General features: G+C 50.5%; 1 protein-coding gene and 1 long non-coding RNA gene across 2 annotated transcripts in view; one reads left to right on the plus strand and one right to left on the minus strand.

Annotated features, from left to right (window-relative positions):
• Positions 1 to 23,577, plus strand: part of KSR1 (kinase suppressor of ras 1) — a 146,001-nt gene that overhangs the window by 51,073 nt on the left and 71,351 nt on the right. The gene's annotated exons all lie outside the window — the stretch shown is intronic.
• Positions 4,118 to 8,829, minus strand: LOC148163482 (uncharacterized). Its single transcript, XR_015769363.1, has 3 exons — positions 8,522 to 8,829; positions 4,608 to 4,776; positions 4,118 to 4,509 (listed from the first exon to the last, which is right to left on the minus strand). It is a non-coding gene; the product is annotated as an uncharacterized LOC148163482 (long non-coding RNA).

Genomic DNA, 23,577 nt, shown 5'->3' on the forward strand with positions numbered 1-23,577 from the left:
TGGCCATCAGCAGATGGAAAGCCTGGTCGTGGTTCCCCTGCAGAGGGGTGGTCCTACTCAGAACTGAGGCTTTGGACTAATCATAATAGTAAATGACCTGGGCGGCCCCCACCCCTTAACAACCCCCAGGGACTCCACAGCCCTCAGATGTGGGAGACCTGGGAACCCCTGCCTGTCTCTGCGCCTTGGGTGCCCACTGTCCAAACGTGGGTCCCGGCCTGCCCTGGGGCTCAAGTGTGGGGCACTGTTGGGGGTCAGCTCCCAGAGGCAGGAGGACAGGAAGTCCCTTCAGGGTTGTTCAGTTCAGCAACACTCTTCCCCATGCCCATTTTACAGCGGAGGAAACTGAGGCTTGCTGAACCCCCAGCATTTTGGTGCCTCTGTGGGCATCAGCGCGGTTCTCTCTCTGACTTCCTGGCCAAGGGAGGTTTGATGCCAGGAACAAGGAGCCAGATAGTGATGGCTGGTCTGTGCCATGCTGAGAGTCACGGGACTCCAGCTGTCCCTGGAGTGAGATGTCCCCTCACTGTACCCGACTGAGGCCAGAATGGAGGGCCCTTCTCTGTGGGGTCGGCAATGTGAGCACCTCGCGCGGCCAGGTTGTTGTGTGGAGACTGGGGGATGGCTAGACCAAATGAAAAAGCAGAAGGGCCACTGAGCTTTATGATTGTTCAAATCCTGGACATGGGTGGGGGGTTACGGCAGAGGTGAGGGACCTGAGCCAGCACCGCAGGAGAGCCCGTGGTACAAGCTTTGAACCTGGGCCCCGGTGATGGGGAAATCTCTCGGGCTGCCTCCAGATACTGGGTAGAGGGAGGTCTCAGGAACCGGACCGATGGTGCTTTGCAGATGGCGATGGCAGGCGCTCTGCGGAGCTCCTTGTATCTAATTATTTCATGTCACCCCAGCACTCCTCTGAGGTAGGCAGCACTGTCCCCATTTTACATACGTGGAGACAAGGTTCTGGGGAGTTACGGACCTTGGCCAAGTTCATGGAGCACATAGAGTTTGACTTCCACATTCTTCCTACCTCGCCATGACAAAATGCCCATCGTATTCGGGATGCACTCCTAGATCCAGGTGGTGTCTGGTGCTTACCACTGGCTGGGCGGAGAAGCAGAGCTCAGGGAGGTAGACACCACCCTTGGGTAATGGTTCGGGCACCCCTGCAGGAGGGAGGGTTATGTTTCTCTCCTCCCGGAGCAGGAGCTTTGGAAAGCTTAAACCTCTGAATTTGTGGCCTGGAAGCAGAACAAGTTAATATTTGGAAGGGCTTTGTTTGAACTATTCCTTGCACTTGCTGAGTGCTTTGCCCACCAAGTGTTTGTTAACTAAAATGAAGGTATATAAATAAATAAAATGCTAATAACACCCCCACTGGCCCGGAAGTCTCCTTGTCTCCTTGTCTCGGCTGGCTTCTCCATGCAGAGCTTGCACAATGGAGCTTTGTTCTTTTGCCCCTTTGTCTGCAAGAGGCCTCTGCGTGGCTGACTCACAGGCAGGAGGCCCGGCTGTGCTTGCTCGAGTTTCCCAGGCCGCTGCTGTTTCCCTCCAGGGGCTCCCGGACTGGGAGGTGACCCTCCGTTCCGTGGATGGCGGGGGATGCCGCCTTCAGCCTGTGGTTCCCTGTTTCCCCAACAGACAGGAGAGGGTGAGACCCGCCCCCACGAGGGGACACCCAGCTGGCTGAGAGCAGGTCGAGAGAAGGTGAGCTCTGGAGGTGGTGTGATATTTTCCATTTGCCTGTCTTCTAAGTCACTACATCGCTGTGAGAAGGGAGCTGGTCCGGAGGTGCTGTTGGACCGTCTGCTTTGGGACTTGGGAAGTTCCGTGGACAAGTCGGTCTTGTGAAGTGGGATTCCCAGCCTTCCAGCACCAGTGGCTGCCACCGCCCCCAACAGTGCTCACCACAGCGGTTCTTAACCCTGTCTGCACATCACCTAGGCTGCTTTTATTTTGTTTTGTTTTGTTTTTTAAAAGATTCTATTTATTTATTTTAGGCGGGGAGGAGGGCAGAGGGAAAAACCCAAGCGGACTCTGTCCTCAGGGTGGAGCCCGACTCAGGGGCTTGTTCACACGACCCAGAGATCATGACCTGAGCCAAAATCAAGAGTCAGATGCTTAACCGACTGAGCCGCCCAGGCATCCCTCCTGGGATGCTTTGAAAACATACTGATGTTGGGGGCGCAGCCCCAGCCCAATTGACTTCGTACCTCTGAGGTGGGTCCCAGGCACCCCATCCCTATACTCTCTCCCAGTGATCCTATATACGATGAGGGGCCGGAACACCCGTTAGAATGCTAGAGCTGAAAAGACCGTTCCAGTCGCTTGTCCCTCCCTCGGGTTTACCCCCAGGAAGGACAGTGAGTTGGCGAAGGCTACTCTGGTAGGGTCAGACTGGGTTAGAACCGGGTCTCCACTGTGGGACTCGGGCTTTCCCCCAAGCGCTGACTGCTGCCTCATTACTCCTCATGCCTCTGGTTATGGGAAAGGCGGGCAGTCGTTTGGCATGATGTTGTTAATAAATTGTCTGCTTGTCACCCATGCTGGTAGGGAGACCAGGCTTAGCGTCGCATTGTCCAGGAAAGCTTGCCAGTGGCTCCCAGCTAGTGTTTAGTCTTCCCATCCTTCTCTGCTCCCTTTATCTCGCGTATTGTTGACATTGCATCCTTTCACGTAGCATTACAGTTACTTATGTTCTGGGCTGTGAGCCTCCCGGGGTTCTCGCCATCGTTATAAACCCGTGCCTGGACAGAGCAGGCATTCAGGAAGTGTTGATGGGGTGCGAGGGTGGATACCTATCCAGGAGCATTCCATCGTTCTTCTGACCCACTGGGTTCAGTGGGTCAAGGCATTTACCCTTCTGCATCTGAATCGCGTCCAGATGAAAAATGCATGGCCAGGCAGAGTCAGGAAAAACAAGACTGGGAAGGGGCTGTGTACTTGATCACAGGAAGATTGGCTTACCTAAAATAACAACCGTGGCTCCTCCCCAGCCCTCCCTCCCCCTGGCCCTCCTGCCCAGTGCTCTTTCTCAGTGGGCAGATCTAGTGTAAGTGTCGCAGCTGGAGTCCCTGGCTTGTGTTTGGAAATAAACAAGTTGGCCCCTCCCTCTGTCTGGGACTTTCCTTTATCAGGAGATATTCACAAGCCATCACCCAGGATGCAAGGTTTCTTTCCAGCAGCTGGAGAACTCTGGGGAAAACAGGGAGGGCTTGTGATGGGTCAGATACCCCCAAACTGTCCTCCTCTGTGTTCTTGGTGGTTTTTGGGGAGGCTTGAGGGGATGTGGATGCAGAGGACTCCCCCTACCCGCCTCCCTTTTGCAGGGTGGCCTGTCTCCACATAGCAGCCAGGCAGCCTTCTGGGGAGAGGAGCTCAGGCTGAGGATATTCCTCTGTGTCTGCTGTAGCTGATTCAGAGTATTCAGGGGCATGTGCATGCTGGGTGGGGGGATGGATGTGGAGGCCGATGACATCAGCAAAGTAAAATAACAGTGATTCAAACAAGTTAATTTTTCTTACACATAAAAGAGGTCTTGAGGTAGGTAGCCCTGGGTTGATGTAGTGGATCTGCAAAGACATAGGGAAGTCACATTCCTTCCAGTTCACCCCCTCTGCCATTCCTTTGCCTCATGTTCCAGGATAGCTGCTAGAGCTCCAGCTATCAAATCATCTTTCCAGGCAGTGGGATGGATGAGGGACTGGGGGGAAGGGATGTGTTCTTTAAATATTCTTTTTGAGATTGCCATATGACACTTGCATTGACATGTCATTGGCCAGACGTCAGTCATACAGTTACACCTAACTACAAGAGAGGATGGAAATGAAATGAGCCAACTAAAAATCAGCATTCTGTTAGGAAGAGTGGAGAGTGAGAAGTGGGAGACAACTAGATGATAGAATAAGGTTCGCTCAGACCTGCTGAGTTTGAGGTGCGTCTGTGCCTTGCAGGCAAGCCATCCCTTTGGGAGTTGCACAGATGGGTCTGGAGTTTGAGAGAGGGGTGGGGCCCAGAGTTTCTGGTTAAGGAGGTGTCAATATATACAGGTGGTGGTGGGGGTCCTGGGGAGGAGGGTCCTGTGCCTTCAGAAGCAGAAGGACAACAGGAAGCCAGGAGCAGGCAGGCAGGAGGAGAGGCTCGCTGTGCTACCTGTCCTAGTGAGGTCAAGCAGATGCACGTGGAAATAAGACTAAGTCTGTGGGCTTCTGCAAGAGCAGTCCCAGTGAAGTGGAGAAACTGAGACCTTTGGGCCTGAAGGAAGAGTAGGGAAGGTGGACGTTGGAGGGAACGTGTTTTCTTAAGGTCAGAAAGACTTGAGTGAGGGTTTAGAGGCTGCAGGACAGCTCGACCCCGCTTCTCTAACCCCCCACTGCCTTCAGAGGGAAGGAGGTGGCCATGGGAGGTGATGAGTTCCAAGGCGCAAGGAGAGGCACGCTGAGGGAGTTTCAGGCCAGACCGTCTGTGCGCGGGTCAGCTCTTCTGGCTTGAAGCAGGAAGACCCGGGAACTGGGAAAGAACGAGCGGTTAGGTAGAAGCAGGGTGAAAGAACTGCTAAGCCACAGGAAGGAGGTTCAAACCCACACCTCTGAGGGGATTCAACCCACCTGCATATTTAGTTTTCTCCAGTAGCAATTAAAGAAGCAGAGCAGGATCTGTTCCCCAGGATTAGGAGGCACAGGCCGGGTGTCAGGAAAAGGCAGGAGGCTGCGGGGTCCTGGGCGGGGGTGATGGTGGAGTTCAGGCAAGGTTCAATTGTATTTGGTGCTCGCTTTTCTAAGTGGCAGAGAAGGATGGGACTTGTTTTAGAACTATTCCCATTAGAAATGGTGAAAAAGCTAAAAAGTCTCAGCCCGTGAAGTTGTAAATGTCAGGGCATTTTCCTGTCATTGCTGAGAATCTGATCATCCTTGATAGGCAGAATTGAGTGCTCTCAGTCACCCAAATCAGTGATTCAGAAATCTTGGCTTGCATTAATTTGTAGGCCATTTATTTAATATCAAACTGTACCCACTTGTTACTTTGGATGGGGCAGCGTATCGTCAAGCAGGTTGTGGACTGCACAAGGGGCTGAGAGATGCTGAAATCCACACTGCCCCCATTTGCCAGGCATGTGCCCTGTGCATGACTGTGCTTCGTCTCCATAAAGGGAGGGGCACCCTCTTTCGACTTAGATCCAGGGCTAGTTCTCTGGCCCTGACCTTGGGTTACTTAACCTCTCCATGCATATTTCTTCTGTGGCGAGGACAAATAAGTTACTACAGGTAAAGTGCCCAGAACTGTGCCTGGCACTTGTTAGGCACCGTGTAAGGATTGGCTGCTGTGATTATATTTAATTGGGGAGTGATTTGAGCCTCCTGGCTCTCCTTTTCTGAAGGCGTATCTTGTTGGGTTTGTCAAAGCCTGGCATTTAGAAGGGGTTTGGGGGGGCGCCTGGGTGGCTCAGATGGTTAAGCGTCTGCCTTCGGCTCAGGTCATGATCCCAGGGTCCTGGGATCGAGTCCCGCATCGGGCTCCCTGCTCCTTGGGAGCCTGCTTCTCCCTCTGCCTCTCTCTCTCTCTCTCTCTCTCTCTCTGTCTCTCATGAATAAAAAAAAAAAAAAAAGTTTTAGAAGGGGTTTGGGGCCCTTAATTGCTTACAGTTTGGTCACTGAGCTTGCATTTCCCTTCAAGGATTCTTTCCAAACCGTAAGCTTTCCCAGAGTGCATCTGCTTACTCTTATGGCAGCTGACCTTGGCATTGCTGGCACCTTCTTCATCTGAGAGATGATATAGTGGTTGCGGCCAAGGACACACCCCAGGTAGGCTGGCAGAACTCGCTGTGCTGAATTTTGCCTAAATTGTCTTCTGAAATGTAAGACTGGAGAGCTAGAGGCAGGTTCCAAGGAGAATGATAGCAGCGCTCTCCAATCCAGAACTGTCTCTGCAGAGGGGGGGGCCTCAACCCTGCAGTATCCAGGTCTGCCTTGGAACTGGAAGCTGACTTCTGGTCCATTTCCTCATTTTGGACACAAATCAGACCACACAAGATGCATGAGAACAACATTAATGTCTTGGGCTGTGACCAACAGCCTAATCCTGGTCATCACCATCTTTAGGAGAAATTTTCATGTTTTCTAGATTTTAGGACAGATACCTTTTCAGAGTGTAATCTTTCTGAAATTGAGATGCGTTGTACACTGGTCTAATGCGACACTTTGTTTTCTGCAAATTCTCTTATTTTATCGGCGGTGTATTTTGTAAATGTTTTACAAATTCCTGCCTCACCTGAGTGCATCCAGAATGAATTTTACACTTGGTCCATAGAGAGGGATCTGATTTTGTTGACTTCTGAGAGAGAGCTGATGGGGGCCACCCCTGCCGGTGTATCAAGTAGGTGCTTGGTGTAAGTGGGCACAGTTAGTCTTTGAAGGGACCTGAAGCTTCAGAGTGGTTCAGTCACTTGTTAAAGGTCACACATCTGGAAAAGAATGGGTCCAGGATTTGAGCTCAGCTCTGTCTGACGTGTGGCCCTTTGTCCTCTGCAGACACATCTGTTCTTCTTCTGCCTTGTGCTTTCTGTCTGCAATGCCCCCTTCTCCCACTGAAAACCCACCTATTACTCTTTCATTTTGGATCACGTTATGTGTTTATAAAGAGAACACATGTTCTTAGAAGAAATACAAAAAGCCTCAAAATGAGATACGGTATTTCCAGTGTTTACATTTTCATATATTTATTTTGCTATAAACTATACATTGACCTCAGCGAAGCTGAAAAAAGAAAAATCATGCTTTAAAAATTGCTTAAGGATCAATTGGGATTATATTGTAAATGTAGTTTCCTTACCTTGAGCTGTTACCTTGCTGTAATATCGTGGGCATCGCCCATGTCATTAAATATTCTTTGAAAATGGGATTCATTTTTTTAGTTGCTGCAGCTTTCTGCTACATAAACACACCGAAGTGTAGTTACCCACTTCCCCATGGTTGGCTATTTTAAGTTGCACTTCCGTGAATAGCCCTACGCGCATGCTTAATTGTTTCTGTAGGATGTATTCCTAGAAGTGGAATCGCTAGCACAAAGTGTGTGCGCCCCTGAGTAAGGCCACTGCCTGGTTCTCAGCAACCCCCCGCCACGCCAGGAAGGCTGGCCGTGCTGCTCAGCGCTCCCACCGCAGCCCACACCCGGGACCGTTTGGAGTGGCTCTGAGGCATTGCGGCAACCCCATTTGCTTTCCTTTTGCATTTCCTCACTTATGATTAAGGTGGAAGGGTTTGTTACAGTTGCGCGGGTCTGCAACTTTCTTTTGAGATGCGCGTGCATGTTTCCTTAGCCTATTTTACTGACTCTGTCATGGGCTGCTCCTTGTTCTTTGAGACCCAATTCAAAGCCCACCTCTTTCATGACCCCTTTCCTGCTACCTGCCATTTCTCTGAAGCTGAAACTTTCTTTTCTTTTTTAAAGTTTTATTTATTTATTTGAGAAAGAGAGAGAGTATGAGTGGGAGGGGCAGAGGGAGAGAGAATCCCAAGCTGAGTGCAGGGCTCCATCTCACGACCCTGAGATCAAGACCTGAGCTGAAACCAAGAGTCAGATGCTCAACCCACTGTACCACCCAGGCGCCCCTGGAAGTTACTTTTATTTTCATCTCTGAATGCTCATAGCAGCTTGTATCTTGAAACAACTTGTCAAATACCCCTTTGCATTATAACTTGATATCTTTGGCCCCTACTAGATACCTTTGGTCCTTATTTGAGGGTGCGAAATGGGTCTTACTCATTTCTGTATTACTTAAGAGGGCCTGGACAGTGCTAGGTAACTAGCAGATGCTCGATATTCTTAAATGGGTGGATGGAGGGAGGGAGGGATGGATACATACAGTTCTTAAAAATTTAAAAAAGGGGGGGCTGGCTCCACTGGTAAAATCTTTTTAAAAAAAAAAGATTTTATTTATTTATGTATTTATTTATTTATTTAAGAGCGAGAGAGCATGAGTGGGATGAGGGGCTGTGGGAGAACAGACTCCCCACTGGGGATGCAGGATGCAGGACTCGATCCCAGGACTCTGGGATCATGACTGGAGCCGAAGGCAGACGCTTAACGGACTGAGTCACCCAGGTGCCCCAGAGCATGTGACTCTTGATCTCGGGGTTGTGAGTTTGAGCCCTATGTTGGGTGTAGGGATGACTTAAAAATAAAAAGTCTTGAAAAAAAATTTCAGCAAAATGAATCTAATGCCATCTTATCACAGTGTATTCTTCCTTTCTTCCTCTTTCCTTTCTGCATCAGTGAGGTTTTGTTCCATCTGATACCTGTAGGGCTTCTGAGAGAAGGCCGGGCATGGCCGCCCCCACAGGGCTCTGCATCAAGCAGGATGCCGACGGTTGGCTGCCCACCCAGAGTTTTCTCCCCATCAGCTTCTGTTTTCCTCTCTTGACAATTTAAAATGTAATATTCTCACAAATCAGCTTACACCATCCGCGCATGGTAATTCTAGAACATTTGGAAAACGGAAAAGTAGAAGGGAGAAAGTGATTACCTGTGGCCTTCCCACCCAGACTCGGCAGGCGTGTTGTTGACGTCTCTGCCATGTTTTCTGTGAGCTGCAGTTTCCAGGTACACGTGCTGTAGTCATCTGTCAGGCAGGAGAGTCGCACAAGAAAACTCCCTGTGTTTTTGTAAAATTGTTCAGCGGTTTTGTACTATTTTAAGTGGTTTTACCATCACCTCTTCAGGCCCTGCTTCTGTTGGTGGGTCTTTGGATTGTTCCCACTGTGTCCCCCTCGTGAACAGGGTGCCTCATTGCTGCTTCAGCTGCGCCGCCAGGGGGACAGTACCAGCCCTTCCCCTCACTCTCCTCCCTTTGTGGCTGGTGCCCCATGTGCCTCTCGGTTTGTGTTTCTCAGTACCCGTGTGTAGCAACATATTGAGAAATGGCTTCCTTTTCAGGGGGAAAACTCAAGTGCTTGAGCCTCGAGGAGGCCACACAGGAGTGCAGAATCATGGCCTGCGGGTGTTGGGGCCTTGGTGTCGCATAGCCAGCCCCTCCTGCCCGCCAAGGCTTAGGGGTGCAGAGGATGCAGCAGGGAGGGAAGGCTTAGTTTTTGGCGGGGCCATAGGCCTGGCAAAGCTGCTGTCCCCGATAATAAGCTCTGGTCACTCTCCCAGATCCCCCTAGGAGTTTATAGTGAACACCCGGGTCCATTTTCAGATCAGTCCTGGGTGAGTCCTAGGGAGCTGCTGGGATGGGAGCAGTTCTGGAATGATCTTCAGCCCCGCTCCTCTGAAGAGCTATTCAGGGCATGCCTCGGAGCTGCATGGGGCCCTGCTGAGGGGCTGCAGTCACAAAGGTAATGTGGCTCAAAAGTTCAGGGCTTGGGCTCTGCCTAGTTTCACACCCCACCTGACAGTTACTTTATCTCTGTGTCGTACTTTCACCCCACGTGGGTAGAATAACACCTCCTCCAATGAAATCAGTTAGCACTTACAAACTTTAAATAGTCCCTAACTTGCTAAGTAAAAATAGGGCACCAGAGGCCTGGCTAAGCTTCTTGCTCTAGCAGCAGGTGAAACTCATAACTTCTGTCTTCCAGCATCGAGGGAAGAGCACTGGACAGGAGACCAGGGAGTCTGTCCTGGCACCTGCCTTTTGACTTTCTATGTGACTAGGTCATGGCCCCGTAGGAGATGACCTTGAAGGCCTTTCTCATCTTAGAACACTCCAGGATTTTGTGGTTGAACAGGTATCTCAAGAAGGGGCCAGTCCTACCAACAGCCCCTCCTGGTTGGTGTGGTCCTCGGTCAGGCCCAACTGCAAAGACTGGTGGCCAGGAAGAGATCCAGGACCATTTGGGGTTTGCCTGGAGTTTTCTCTGCATAGGCGAGCTCGCCTCCATGTGGAGGGTGAATTTAAGTGTTTGGGTCACCGGGGCAGGGGTCATGGGAGAACCAGCCTCCTTGGGGATGTGGGGCAGGTGCTGTCCTGCCTGCGGAGTGGGGCTGAGGTGTGGGCTACCCACGCCTCTGCTCTCTGGGGCTGCAGTGCACCCCTGCTCGCAGAGCTCACTGTTTGCCCTGAGGTCTGTGTGTGAGCGAAATCGCGTCTTATGCAAGAGCTGGTGTGTATCTCTCTGCCTTGAGCTGTGCTGTCGTAGAAGAGCTCTCACGCTCTGGGCACCAGCAGGAGGCTCTTGCTCTGTCTCTTTCTGCGGACAGGTAGGAAGGAATAAGATGTGGATTGCAGGCCCCTGAGGAGGAGAGGACTGTGTACTCTTCCAGGCTCCACTGGTCCTCCAGGCCTTCTAGAAGTTTCTGGCCCCCTACCGGGAGCCTCACCTGGGTTTGTGCACCGTGTAAGTGATGTGTCTGCCCCAGTGCTGGTGGAGCACAGTGGGTAGGGTTTGGTGTGGGGTGGCCTAAGATAAGATGAAATGCAGTGCATTGAGTCAGGAGGGGCGGCTTGGGGCATTAGGGCCTCCTGGGTTTAAGTTGGCTCTCAACCCAAGACCTTGAGTTGGTTATCTGAACCTCTGAGTCCCTGTTGATAAATGAGGATCCTCACGCCGAGATGCCCAGCCCTGGCCTGGTTCGCAGTAGGTGCCCCTAACACCTGGCAATCGAGGTCATCTAGTCTGTGCTTAGAGCACGGTCTCAGCAGTTCAACTGCCTGGGTTTAGATTTTCATTCTGCCACTCAATAGCCTTGTGACTTGGGACTGCTCCTTGGCCTCAGTTTACCCGTCTGTGAAGTGGGGATAGTGTTAGGGCCTCTCTCATAGGCTTGTTATGAGGCATCAGTGACTTAATATATATGAAGTACTTAAAGTGGTGCCTGGCTCCTAATTAGCACCTAGTCAGTGTTATGATCTAATTTCTTCAATTAGTTGTGGTCTATTGATTTTGGGGAGGGAGGTTGGCAGCGCACTTGCTCTGCTTGTTTGGAAATGGGTCCTCTCTCTGTTCAGCTGGAGCTTGTCCAGGGTGGCGGGTGCACATGTGTGCATGCATTCTTGTGTGTCTTTGTCTTTGACTGTGTCAGAGAACAGCCCCTGTTAACAGCCTGTGTGCCAGGCCCGGTGGCTGCTCTGCCCGCCCCTCCCATGCGCTCCTCAGCTTGCTTCCTCAGGTTGTATGCATCTTTAAAAAAAAAAAAAAGACTTAATTTTTAAATTAAAAAAAATTTCTTTAAAAGATTTTATTTATTTATTTGACAGAGACACAGCGAGAGCAGGAACACAAGCAGGGGGAGTGTGAGAGGGAGAAGCAGGCTTCCTGTCGAGCAGGGAGCCCGATGTGGGGCTCGATCCCAGCATGACCTGAGCTGAAGGCAGACGCTTAACGACTGAACTACCCAGGCGCCCCTTAATTTTTAAACTTTTTTTTAAAGTTTTATTTATTTATTCATGAGAGACAGAGGGAGGAGAGAGAGAGAGAGAAGCAGGGAGAAGCAGGCTTCCCGCGGAGCAGGGAGCCCGATGCGGGACTCGATCCCAGGACCCTGGGATCGTGACCTGAGCCGAAGGCAGACGCTTAACCATCTGAGCCACCCAGGTGCCCAATTTTTAAACTTTTTAAAAGTAATCTCTACACCCGGTGTGGGGCTCAAACTCACGACCCTGAGATCAAGAGTCGCGTGCTCCACCGACTGAGCCAGCCGGTTTGCCTTGTTCTTCTGCTCAGTCCACTTGCAGGGCTTACATAGCACAGTCTGGCTTGTGTTGACCTGCTCTTGACCTGGAAATCGGGTGAGGGTGAGGAAGGCCATCCTCTGTGCTCAGTGTATTCTCGCCTCACCTGGCCTTGTCTTCGTCTGCCCCCTTCGAGGCACACATGGGAGTAGCTTGGGATTTGCCGTGTAAATGGACTCATTCCGGAACACTTTTAAGAATCTTAAAGCAATAAACATGTCAGAATTTAACTGCCTTCAAAGATAGTAAGATGCTGAAATTTTTTTTTTTAAGATTTTATTTATTTGAGAGAGAGAGTATGTGTGCGCATGAGCAGGGGGGAGGGGCAGAGGCAGAGGGAGAATCAGACTCCCCGCTGAGCAGAGAGCCCTGATGCAGGGCTCAATCCCAGGACCCTGAGATCATGACCTGAGCTGAAGGCAGACGCTTAACCGACTGAGCCACCCAGGCTCCCCGAGGTACTGGAATTTTTATGATAAAGATGATGGGAGCTGAGCTTAGGGCTAAGCACTTTACATTTCCCTCCCATGAAGATAGTGCTGTTATTCCCCCATTTTACAGATAAGAGAACTGAGGCATAGAAAGGTTCACTTAAGTTGCCCGTGGTAAGGCAACTGGACAGCAGGTAGAAGTGGGATTTGAACTCAGGTCTGTCAGGTTCTAAGCCCAAGCACTTGACCAGCGTCATCATACTGCCTCTGGCTGGCATTCCTGGGATGACTCCATAGTGACTTTCTGTTATCTGAGCCCTTTCTCACTCTCTGCTAGTGATCATGTGGATGATGTGAGCCCAGTTAGCGCTGTGTCCGCTGAGGCGTGCAGGGCTCAGGGGAGAAATTCGGTCGTCTTTGGCCGTTGTTTGTTGGAGAGGGTGGTCTTCTGCCGCTCCTGTCTCCCAGAGCTTACGTCACCTCAGCCCCCCTGCAGTTTCATCCCAAACCCTATATATATATATATATATCATGTATATGATATATATGTGTATGATATATATATAGACATAATATCTCTGAGCCTTTATTTCCTATTGTAAATGAATGTGTGTGTGTGTGTGTGTGTGTGTGTGTATTTTTAACCTTCTTCTGCCTAGATAAAATGAGAGCTATGAAGATTTTATAATGAGGAATGCCGTGGGTAATTGAATGGCCATCACAGATCCCTTATGGAAAGAGGTGTGGGTGACGTGGTCAAGCTGCCCCCCCCAGACTCCCTTCCCTACTGGGCATCTGAGGAGTGATCCCAGCAAAACTCAGTGTTGCAGGAGTGCTTGGTTTTTATCTATTAACTTAAAGTCCTACTGTTCCCTCTGGAGGCTGGGGCTGGAGGAGACTACTTCGCGCTCGGAACTATTTGTTTCTATAGCTGGTCATTCTCCTTGCTCCATGGGGAGACTGCAGATGTGTCAATAGATCAATAATCGACACCTGCATTGGGACACTTGCCTTTTGAGGTTCCCCCAACCCCCTGTCCCAGTCTGCCTGTCAGCTGTCAAAGCCCAGCCTTTTCCACCATTAAGGTTACAGAGAAGGGAGATGGGGACAAATATTTGCTGTTCGCTTATAGCACACCAGCTGCTGGACATGTATTATATTGTTTTTGTCTTCACAGCCATGTTTTGAGGCCCCCCCCCCCCGTCCCACCACCTCATTTACAACAGGAAATAAAGGCTCAGAGACATTGTGTCAGTTGCTCATGTTCCCTTAGCTGGTAGGTCCCTTAGCTTAGCGTGGGGGTGAGATTTTTTTTTTTTAAGATTTTCTTTATTTATTTGACAGAGACACAGCGAGAGAGGGAACACAAGCAAGGGGAGTGGGAGAGGGAGAAGCAGGCTTCCCCCTGAGCAGGGAGCCCGATGCGGGGCTTGATCCCCGGACCCTGGGATCATGACCTGAGCTGAAGGCAGACGCTTAATGACTGAGCCACACAGGCGCCCCTGGGCCCACTCTCCTTAACAGGGTGGCATGTTTCTGCACAGACGGGTTGGAGAGGACCAGACAGAGCCAGCAGCCCTAAGCTGGCTGGTTAGGGCTTCTCTTGGGTCTGGCCACTCTGGCGAATGCAGCCCCTCATCTAGCCCCTGTCTGTCTGACCCACTCCCGGAGGCTGTGGGGAAGCTGGAGATGAACTGTTACAGGAGTGGGCTTTTGTTCTCAGTAGGTACAGGGTCCCCCTCTGCCTGAGAGGAGGGGAAGAGGAAGAGCTCAGGAGTTGGGAGATAGCTGGGAAGGAGCTGCCTACGGCCCGAGGTGGCTTTGCAGAGCCGGACATTTGGGGAAGGCCCGGACAGGTAGCAGGCCCTCTCCCCCGCGAAGCACCCAGTGAATCAAACAAATGGGTGCTCTGCTCTCTTGGCTCTCCTGCTGGAGGAACTCAGCTCTTCAGTTTCCTGCATACCACGGGGTTGGTGTGCCAGACATTCCCTGGACAAGCAATCAGGGAAGTCTTGTCTTTAGAGTAAAACTGCTAATAAACCATCTCTAAAATCTGCTCCTTCCTCTACACCCACGATTCCACTAACGAAATTACCTTTTGTTCTTGTCATTTGCTGAATTGCGGTGGCTTTTTAATTGATTTTCCTGCCTCTCTGGTTTCTCCACACCCACTTCAATCTGTCCTCCACATGGTTTCCAGAATGATGATCATTCAGGAATGCAAATCTGATTACGTGTTTTCCTTTGCTTCCCTCTCCATGCCTGTGAGAGCGAGTATAGATGCTTTAGTGTGACCTTCCGGGACCTTCCAGAACCTTCCTGGATCTGCATGTGTGGGCCCTGCCCCCTGGCTGACTTTCCTCTCCTGCTCTTTCCCATCCTGTCTACTCTCTGGCTCTTGGCTCTATCTTTTCTTTTTAAAAAAAGTTTGTCAGGCGCCTTGGTGGTTCAGTTGGTTAAGCGTCCGACTCTCAATTTCAGCTCAGGTCATGGTCTCAGGGTCATGAGATTGAGCCCCCCATCAGGCTTGGCAGTGGGCGTGGAGCCTTCTTAGGATTCTTTCTCCCTCCCCCCACCAAAAAGAAAAAGTTTCTGTCATTACTCTGGTCTTTGCTCATACTGTGCCCCCCACCCGATGTGCCGTCTCCGTCCCTTACCCTGTGTGCCATGCCTCATGGCCCACCCCAACCTGTTGATGCCTTCCCAGGATCATAGCACCACAACCCATACTTAGACCCAGTCTCCTTGGGATCCCACAGCCAGTACCTAAACCTCTGTTGTAGCAGAGGTGGCACACTCCATGTGACATCAGCTGTCCCGGACTGGTGGGTCCAAGAAGCCCCTATCATAGTCCCAATCAGAGGTTTCACGTGACTGGCGGATGAGACAATATACATAAAATACATAGTACAGAGCCTGGCACGTAGGACTATCCGATTTAAAAATCAGTGCAGGGTTATAGTAAAAACAATCTTGGGATACAAAAAAATTACTTCAAATTTTATAGATCATAGACCGACCTAAACAGAGATTAAACTATAAAACTTACAGAGCATAGGGGAGAACATCTTTGTGTATGTGGGCTTGGCAAAAATTGCCCAGGAAATGAAAAGCACAAACCAAAAAAAGAAAAGAAAAACGGGCAAATTGGACTTCAGGAAAACATAGCTGCTCTTTGAAATTTGGAAGGACTTTTGGAGGGATGCCTTTGGATAGCATGTGGTCCCAAGAAGAATGAAGGGATACTTTTTCCTTTTGTAGGTTTTCTGGAAGCCAACAGGAAGCCTTCGGCTTAGAAACATTAAATTAGAAGCTTTAGAAGGAGGTTTGAAATAGCGTGGGCTTAATAAGCATAAGCAGCAAGGACCACGTTCCTTTGCAAGTAACAGAAAATGTGACTTCAACAAATAGGCCGTTAGGTTTCTTCTATAGTGAGAAGGTTGGGGTTAAGTGGCTTATGTGTTGACAGCAGCTGAACAGTGCTGCTATCTCTGGTTCTCTGGACAGCTCTTAGCAATCAGACCTTTAAAGCAGGAAGGAGGTGGTGGACAGCCCCAGAGAATGCCCCCCTTGTGAGGAAAGCAGACCCTTCCCAGCAGTCCAGTGGATGGGTCCTCTCGTCCCAGTGACCAGAACTGTCACACATAGCTACAAGGGAGGCTGGACGTGGCTCATCACCACAGCCATGCTGGGACCCCCATCCCATGGGAATCTAGGCTGGGGCTCGTGCTAGTGTGATGTGAAGTCAGCGTAGAGAAACACTGACTCAGACCAGTTCATCACTGGGCACGGTGACAAAACTAAATCAGTCTGTGAGTGAGGAGCAAGTCAGGAATGGGCATTAGGTAGGTCATGAGCAACGCTTGAGGCAGAGGCTGTCATCATTTGGGGGAGCTTGCCATCACATTAGTTGACCTCTGGTTGTCCGTGGCACTCACCTGCTCTTGACCCTTGCTCCCTCCATAATAGCCCTTTATCCTTTTCTGTGGTGACCGAGTTGCTAGGCAAAACAACCTTCTCCTGCAAGAAAAACCTTCTATATCCCCAGCATATGGCACAGTATCCTACACACAGCAGATCAGAATCTGAAGTGCCTCACCCTCCCCTGTCCCTTCCTTCTAGAAGCTTCCAGGGGACCAGGTCTTCAGGATAGTTGAGGGGGTGGTCCCATTGGCAGGACTTCACCTTTGCATTAGGTTGTGCCCTCTGCCTTTTTTCTAGGCCCCAGTTTAGTAATTCACACCCATGTCCTCTCCAGTATTAATGCCAGGACTTTTCTGGGATTACCTTTTGTCCTTGAGGGGTTATGGACTAAGCCATGCTCTGTGGGCCTGGTGAGCTTCAGTCAGGCAGATGGAGTTGGGTGTTTGAACCGAGACAAAGGCTGCGTCATTTAGGAATCTGGTTTGTGGGCAACACCTGTACTTGCCCTCCCCTCGATTTCCCAGCAGAAGCACCCAGCATTGAGACTGTAGGGGTGATGCTTACGGGTGGACACATCTGCTCTCAGTTCTCTGGTGAGACCTGTTCATGGATAAGTCTGTTGCCTGCACTAGGTGACTTGGCATTGTGTCACAGTGCCTGGCATTGGGAAGAAGTCTCCTGGCCACTTGTTGCACAATTATAGATAGAGGTTTATATTATATATAGAAGATTATAGATAGAGGTTCTCCTTCCCTTCCCTTGTGCAATCACTTGAGGCCCAGGGCAGTTAGGGGAAGCAGGTGTCTTGCTTTCTCATGATTTAGTCCAGTTTGTCCGACAGCCCCCCCCCCCCTCCGCCCGGGACTGCCTGTTCGAAAACACACAGAGTCCTGGGGGCTTACAGGATTGAATTGGGGCACAAAGCAAAACTGGAAAGATCGCCCCGAGACACCTGCTTCACTAGCTTTCCAAGCAAAAGGTTGCTTTCTGAAGAGCGCATGTATTTGATGCCCCCATGGCTTCTCAGGTGGAGGCTGTCTGAGGATATTTAGGTCAGGGAACTGCCTTCCTCTTGAAACTCTTTCTTGTCAAGTCTCATGACCGCAGTGGAGCCTGCAATGGAAGAGGGGGTGTTGCTGAGAAAACCCCCGTCTGGAGCCATCCATGGCCTGGCTCCAGCTCCGTCTTTCCCAGGAAGCTTTGTGCATGCCTCCTAGTCACATCCGTCTCTCCTTTCCCTGCATACTCAGTACCAGGGCAGTGACAGCCGGTGATGTTATCCAAGGGGCTGCTGATTGCGCGTGCTTCTGGACGGGGTCACTGGCCCCCATTGCTGTGCCGGCCCCAGACGGGTACTCACGTCCGTCACCAAGGCCGAGGACAGATCCCATTTGGTCTTAGCCTGGGCCTGAGGCTCCCATCTGCAGCCTGTTGTCAGGCCGTGGAGTCAAGGAAGGGCAGGGAGCCCTGAGTTCCCAGCTGTGGCCCTGTCCTCTCTGGCCTCCTTGGGAACGGCTCCAGTTGTGGTCTGGGGCAGACTTGTTTGTTTGTATTTGAAGTTCCCTGACTCGGAGTTTGACGTCAGGGCAGGGTTGCTAGTGGGAGGCTTGGCGGGGAAATTGTCTCTGCACAAATGCACACGGCTGGCAGCTTCCCCGGGAGAACACAGGCACGGGACAGAGCCGGGTGGAGGATGGCTGGTTGCAAAATGCCCAGGCTGGGGATTGAGGTCACTTTCTCTTCTCCTCACCCTGCTGGCTTGGCACTCTTGCTTTTTCTTCCCCTTGCTGGCCAAGAACAGCCCCACTGGGTCCCCTCGAGGGCTCCGGGAGGCTCAGCAGTGCTGGGGACCCAGGGCTGCCCCTGGTGCTCTTGCAGCTGAGGGCCGTGGTCGGCCCGGGCCTGTGTGTGGAGCTGTCAGCTGCGTGACGACCTCCAGAGGCCTCCTTACATTCTCAGAAATCATTTTGCAACATATTGGCCATGGTAGACAGAGCAGACGGCTTAGCTGGCTGGGCTGGCAGGAAGTCTCCAGAAGTGCCCTCCAGCTTTGGGGAGGGGGTGGGAAAAGTAGGAGGACTCTGGGCATGGCCAGAGGTGCCTGGGAAGGAGCAGCAGTTTCAGGAACCATCTAGGGAAGATGGGAGTAAGTTTCAAGAGCTTTAGCAACTCCCTGAAGTTTGGGATGGGGTGGACAGGGGCTTGGCACTAGCCAAGCCTGCTGTCAACATCTTCTTAAAGAGTACGGTGTTGCCCACCTGGAGGAGGGAGTCAGGGTCCCATAGGTGTTAGCAGGCTGGAGGCTGGTCCAAAGTGGCCATACCAGGTGCTTCTCACCTCACTCTGCAGAGATGCTGGGATATCCGTGAAAGGGGTGGCTCTAGGTTACTGGGCAGGGTGGTGGCTAGTTTTAATGAATTCAGAGCTGGTGTGGGGCCGGGGAGCGGGTGTAGCCCAGATGACAGGTTTTGCAAATTAGGATCAGAGGTGGTGGCCCGCTTGGGTGATTGGAACACATTTGGAGAGTGGGGAAGGCTGTGGCTTTTATTCAGAGGATTCAGTGCCTGCTGCGGGCTGGGCATTGCTGGATTTGGGGCTTCTGACCACAAGAGAGGTAGGTCCTGCCCACCGGCATCTCGCTTATGCTGGCCAGGACTGCTTGATGAGCTAAGGGGGTGGGTCGCGGGACTCATTATTTTGGGAGATGGTATGGTACAGCATTGGGTTGAGCTCTGAATACCTTCTCTAACCATGGGATTCAGGAAAGTTGCAAAGGTCTTGGTGCCCCAGTTCCTCATTTGTAAGATGGGAATAATGAAATGCACCTGGAAGGCTCATGGGTTTAGCATATATGGTTTGACTATTTGTGAGTGACCCTAAGTGATGGGCCATACTTGCCAGCGTGCAGAGGTTGGGCTCAGAACTGCACACTGCTCTTTGCAGGGTGGGCGGGTGTCCCTCAGTCAGCGAGTGAGCCAAGCAGGCTGCCCAGCATCCACGTCTTGACCCAGCTGTTTTTCTCGACTTGATGTCGAGTACACAGTACTTCCTACCAAGAGTCCAGAAGGGTCCACGGTGTCTTCATTTACGCTTGACTGGGGTTTTTGGGGAGAATGATAGATGCTGAGAGACATTGTAGCTTTGGGGTCACGTGAAGGTTGGGATTATGTGTCAGTCCTGTGCATTCAGGGGTCTCCTGCAATTCCCACCTCCTGGAATTTTCAGTGAGAATCCAGGGAGAGGAAGTGATAAGTTACTACATAAATAGAAGAGATCATTCTGATGACTAGGGCTGATAATTGAATAATGACATGATATGCATAATTGAGGGAGCCCGTTGCTGTACATGGGAATCTGGCGTCCATGCCTGTCGGTGCCTGGGATTCATGTGTCCATTTATCTTTAATTATATTCAGTTATCATTTAGCCTCTGTCACATCTGTCCCCATAGACTGAACCACCTGCCCTGCTTGAGCCCTGAAAACCTGGCGATACTGAGAAGGGCGAGTGTCTGCTCCAGTGGCCAATGAGTCAGAGTTAGGGTTACAAAGGTCCTGGCATCGGGCTGCTTCCATAGCCTGGATCACAGATTTGGTGTCGACCAAATGGGGTCCTCCCCATCCCAGGCCCTGCAGGGTCCGGTGGATTTTGTTTTGCAAAGTTAGTTGTCTGCAAAGCCTTGTTTAGTGCAAAGGTTCAAAAGCCTGCGTAAAGAGCAATCCAGATGGCACTGGCCAAAAGTCTTGACACTCCTCCTCCTCAAGGCTGTGCTTGTAGGCTGAGCCGGGCTGATGCTAAGAGCATCCTATTTAGTGAGCACTTCATGTGTTCTGGCCGTTGGCCTAACCACCTTGCATGCATGAATCCCGCCGTGAGTTTTCAGCGGTGCTGTGGAACATGCGCTGTTTCCTCCAGCCTACAGGTGAGGAAACTAAGATGAAGTAAACTAGTCACGGCCGCACTGCTGGTAAGTGGTGATACCAGGCTGCTACATGGGAGGCGTGGCTCCCGGCCAGTTAGAACAGGTGCCGGTGGTACACAGTAGGCGTGGGTGCATGTGTGACCCCGGGTAGGATGTTTGCCCGGTCATTACCAGCGCACCGCCCAGCCAGTCAGGCACAGTGGCTGGCCCCCGTCCCACTGCCCTGTGGAGCCTGTGAGAGATTTCTGCTGGGACCACCATTTCAGCCGGGCTTGCCCTCTCTCTTTTAGAGGTGGGGCAGCTACCAGCCCACCCCACTGTGGCTGCTTCCGAGGGATGTTGGGACTCTGGCTGCAGAGGAGTGCGTGTCCCAGATCAGCCGGGCTCGGGTTGCCTGTGACAGCTGGGATGCTCTCGGAAGGGTGAGCTTGGGAGTGGGGGATGCCTACACAGAGGCACGTTTGGATGAGCTTTGAGCAGAGCAGACATGGAAGGCCTCTCAGGTTCCTGGGCCCCTTGCAGTTCTGGGAGCAGCTTCCTGTTCCTGCTGTCCTGGTAGCATGTGCTTTGGGAGCTCTGACAGGTGTCTGCTCTCCAGGGATGTCTGACAGCCCCCCACCACCACCCCCACAGAAGCCAGGCTTACGGCAACCTCCGTTTGGGGGGCCTGTGTCGGGGTCACGCTAGAGCAGCTAGAGGGGCGGATTCTGTTATATTTGTGGCTGATCGGGATGCCAGATGATGCAAGGGGCACTCTGGAATTGATGCTGCCCCACTCAGGCCACGCCTTCTGTTGCTGCCACGGATGTGTGAGCGCTCGAGGAGAGGGAGGGCTCGTGTGCACTGGAGTCAACATGTGAGCCAAGTCCTGGCCCTCTTGCCTTTAAAATAAATGTACTGGGTCTGTGAGTTCCACCAGTGTTGTGAGGATCAGTGCCAACCTTCAGGGTCTTCTTTAACCCCGGTCTCTGAAGTGGGTAAAATCCTACCCACATCTGCCCTATTGCCCAGAGAGGTCTTAAGAGAAGCCGAAGGCTTGGCTTGGCGAGGATGCCGCCCACGGAGCTCGTGCTTTCCTTCTTCCACATGCTTTGCTGAACGTTTTACCTCCCTGTTTTCTCATGCAGATCTCTACAACAGCCTCTTGAGGTAGATCAGTCCCATTTTACAGGAGGTAAAACTAAGGCTGACAGGCTAGATTTTCGTCCACTCACAGAGGGAGTGTGGTGGCAAGGGGCTGAGAGGCTAAGCCCATCTGTCTTGAGCCAGAGTGCTGCCTGCCTCTTGGATATGGTTGGAGTAACCAACAGTAATGTAGCAGAATCTGTCTTTTTTTTTTTTTTAATTTTTTATTGTTATGTTAATCACCATACATTACATCATTAGTTCTTGATGTAGTGTTCCATGATTCATTGTTTGTGCATAACACCCAGTGCTCCACGCAGAATGTGCCCTCTTTAATACCCATCACCAGCCTAACCCATCCCCCCACCTTCCTCCCCTCTAGAACCCTCAGTTTGTTTCTCAGGGTCCATAGTCTCTCATGGTTCGTCTCCCCCTCCGACTTACTCCCCTTTATTCTTCCCCTCCTGCTATCTTCTTCTTTTTCTTGACTTATTATGATACATGTCTTTCTCTGATTTACTTATTTCACTCAGCATAACACCCTCCAGTTCCATCCACGTCGTTGCAAATGGCAAGATCTCATTCTTTTTGATGGCTGCATAATATTCCATTGTGTATATATACCACATCTTCTTATCCATTCATCTGTCGATGGACATCTTGGCTCTTTCCACAGTTTGGCTATTGTGGACATTGCTGCTATAAACATTGGGGTGCACGTACCCCTTTGGATCCCTACATTTGTATCTTTGGGGTAAATACCCAGTAATGCAATTGCTGGATCGTATGGTAGTTCTATTTTCAACTGTTTGAGGAACCTCCATACTGTCTTCCAGAGTGGCTGCACCAGCTTGCATTCCCACCAACAGTGTAGGAGGGTTCCCCTTTCTCCGCATCCCCGCCAACATCTGTCGTTTCCTGACTTGTTAATTTTAGCCATTCTGACGGGTGGGAGGTGGTATCTCATTGAGGTTTTGATTTGGATTTCCCTGATGCCGAGCGATGTTGAGCACTTTTTCATGTGTCTGTTGGCCATTTGGATGTCTTCTTTGGAAAAATGTCTGTTCATGTCTTCTGCCCATTTCTTGATTGGATTATTTGTTCTTTGGGTGTTGAGTTTGATAAGTTCTTTATAGATTTTGGATACTAGCCCTTTATCTGATAAGTCATTTGCAAATATTTTCTCCCATTCTGTCGGTTGTCTTTTGGTTTTGTGGACTGTTTGTTTTGCTGTGCAAAGGCTTTTTATCTTGATGAAATCCCAATAGTTCATTTTTGCCCTGGCTTCCCTTGCCTTTGGCGATGTTTCTAGGAAGAAGTTGCTGCGGCTGAGGTCGAAGAGGTTGTTACCTGTGCTCTCCTTTAGGATTTTGATGGACTCCTGTCTCACGTTTAGGTCTTTCAACCATGTGGAGTCTATTTTTGTGTGTGGTGTAAGGAAATGGTCCAGTTTCATTCTTCTGCATGTGGCTGTCCAATTTTCCCAACACCATTTGTTGAAGCGACTGTCTTTTTCCCATTGGACATTCTTGCCTGCTTTGTCAAAGATCAGTGGACCATAGAGTTGAGGGTCCATTTCTGGGCTCTCGATTCTGTTCCATTGATCTATGTGTCTGTTTTTGTGCCAGTACCATACTGTCTTGATGATGACAGCTTTGTAATAGAGGTGGAAGTCCGGAATTGTGATGCCGCCAGCTTTGCTTTTCTTTTTCAACATTCCTTTGGCTGTTCGGGGTCTCTACTGGTTCCATACAAATTTTAGGATTATTTGTCCCATTTCTTTGAAAAAAGTGGATGGTATTTTGATGGGGATTGCATTGAATGTGTAGATTGCTCTAGGTAGCATTGACATCTTCACAATGTTTGTTCTTCCAATCCATGAGCATGGAACGTTTTTCCATTTCTTTGTGTCTTCCTCAATTTCTTTCATGAGTATAGTTTTCTGAGTACAGATCCTTTGCCTCTTTGGTTAGATTTATTCCTAGGTATCTTATGGTTTTGGGTGCAGTTGTAAATGGGATTGACTCCTTGATTTGTCTCTCTTCTGTCTTGTTGTTGGTGTATAGGAATGCCACTGATTTCTGTGCATTGATTTTATATCCTGCTACTTTACTGAATTCCTGTATGAATTCTAGCAGTTTTGGGGTAGAGTCTTTTGGGTTTTCCACATACAGTATCATATCATCTGCAAAGAGTGAGAGTTTGACTTCCTCTTTGCCGATTTGGATGCCTTTGATTTCTTTTTGTTGTCTGATTGCTGTGGCTAGGACTTCTAATACTATGTTGAATAGCAGTGGTGATAGTGGACATCCCTGCCACGTTCCTGACCTTAGGGGGAAAGCTCTCAGCTTTTCCCCATTGAGAATGATATTCGCTGTAGGTTTTTCATAGACGGCTTTTATGATATTGAGGTATGTACCCTCTATGCCTATACTCTGAAGAGTTTTGATCAAGAAAGGATGCTGTACTTTGTCAAATGCTTTTTCTGCATCTATTGAGAGGATCCT

Source organism: Eumetopias jubatus, unplaced genomic scaffold (assembly GCF_037043125.1).
Source record: "Eumetopias jubatus isolate StellerSeaLion01/CBP00866 unplaced genomic scaffold, mEumJub1_p1.0 scaffold_10, whole genome shotgun sequence".
Taxonomy (NCBI): domain Eukaryota; kingdom Metazoa; phylum Chordata; class Mammalia; order Carnivora; family Otariidae; genus Eumetopias; species Eumetopias jubatus.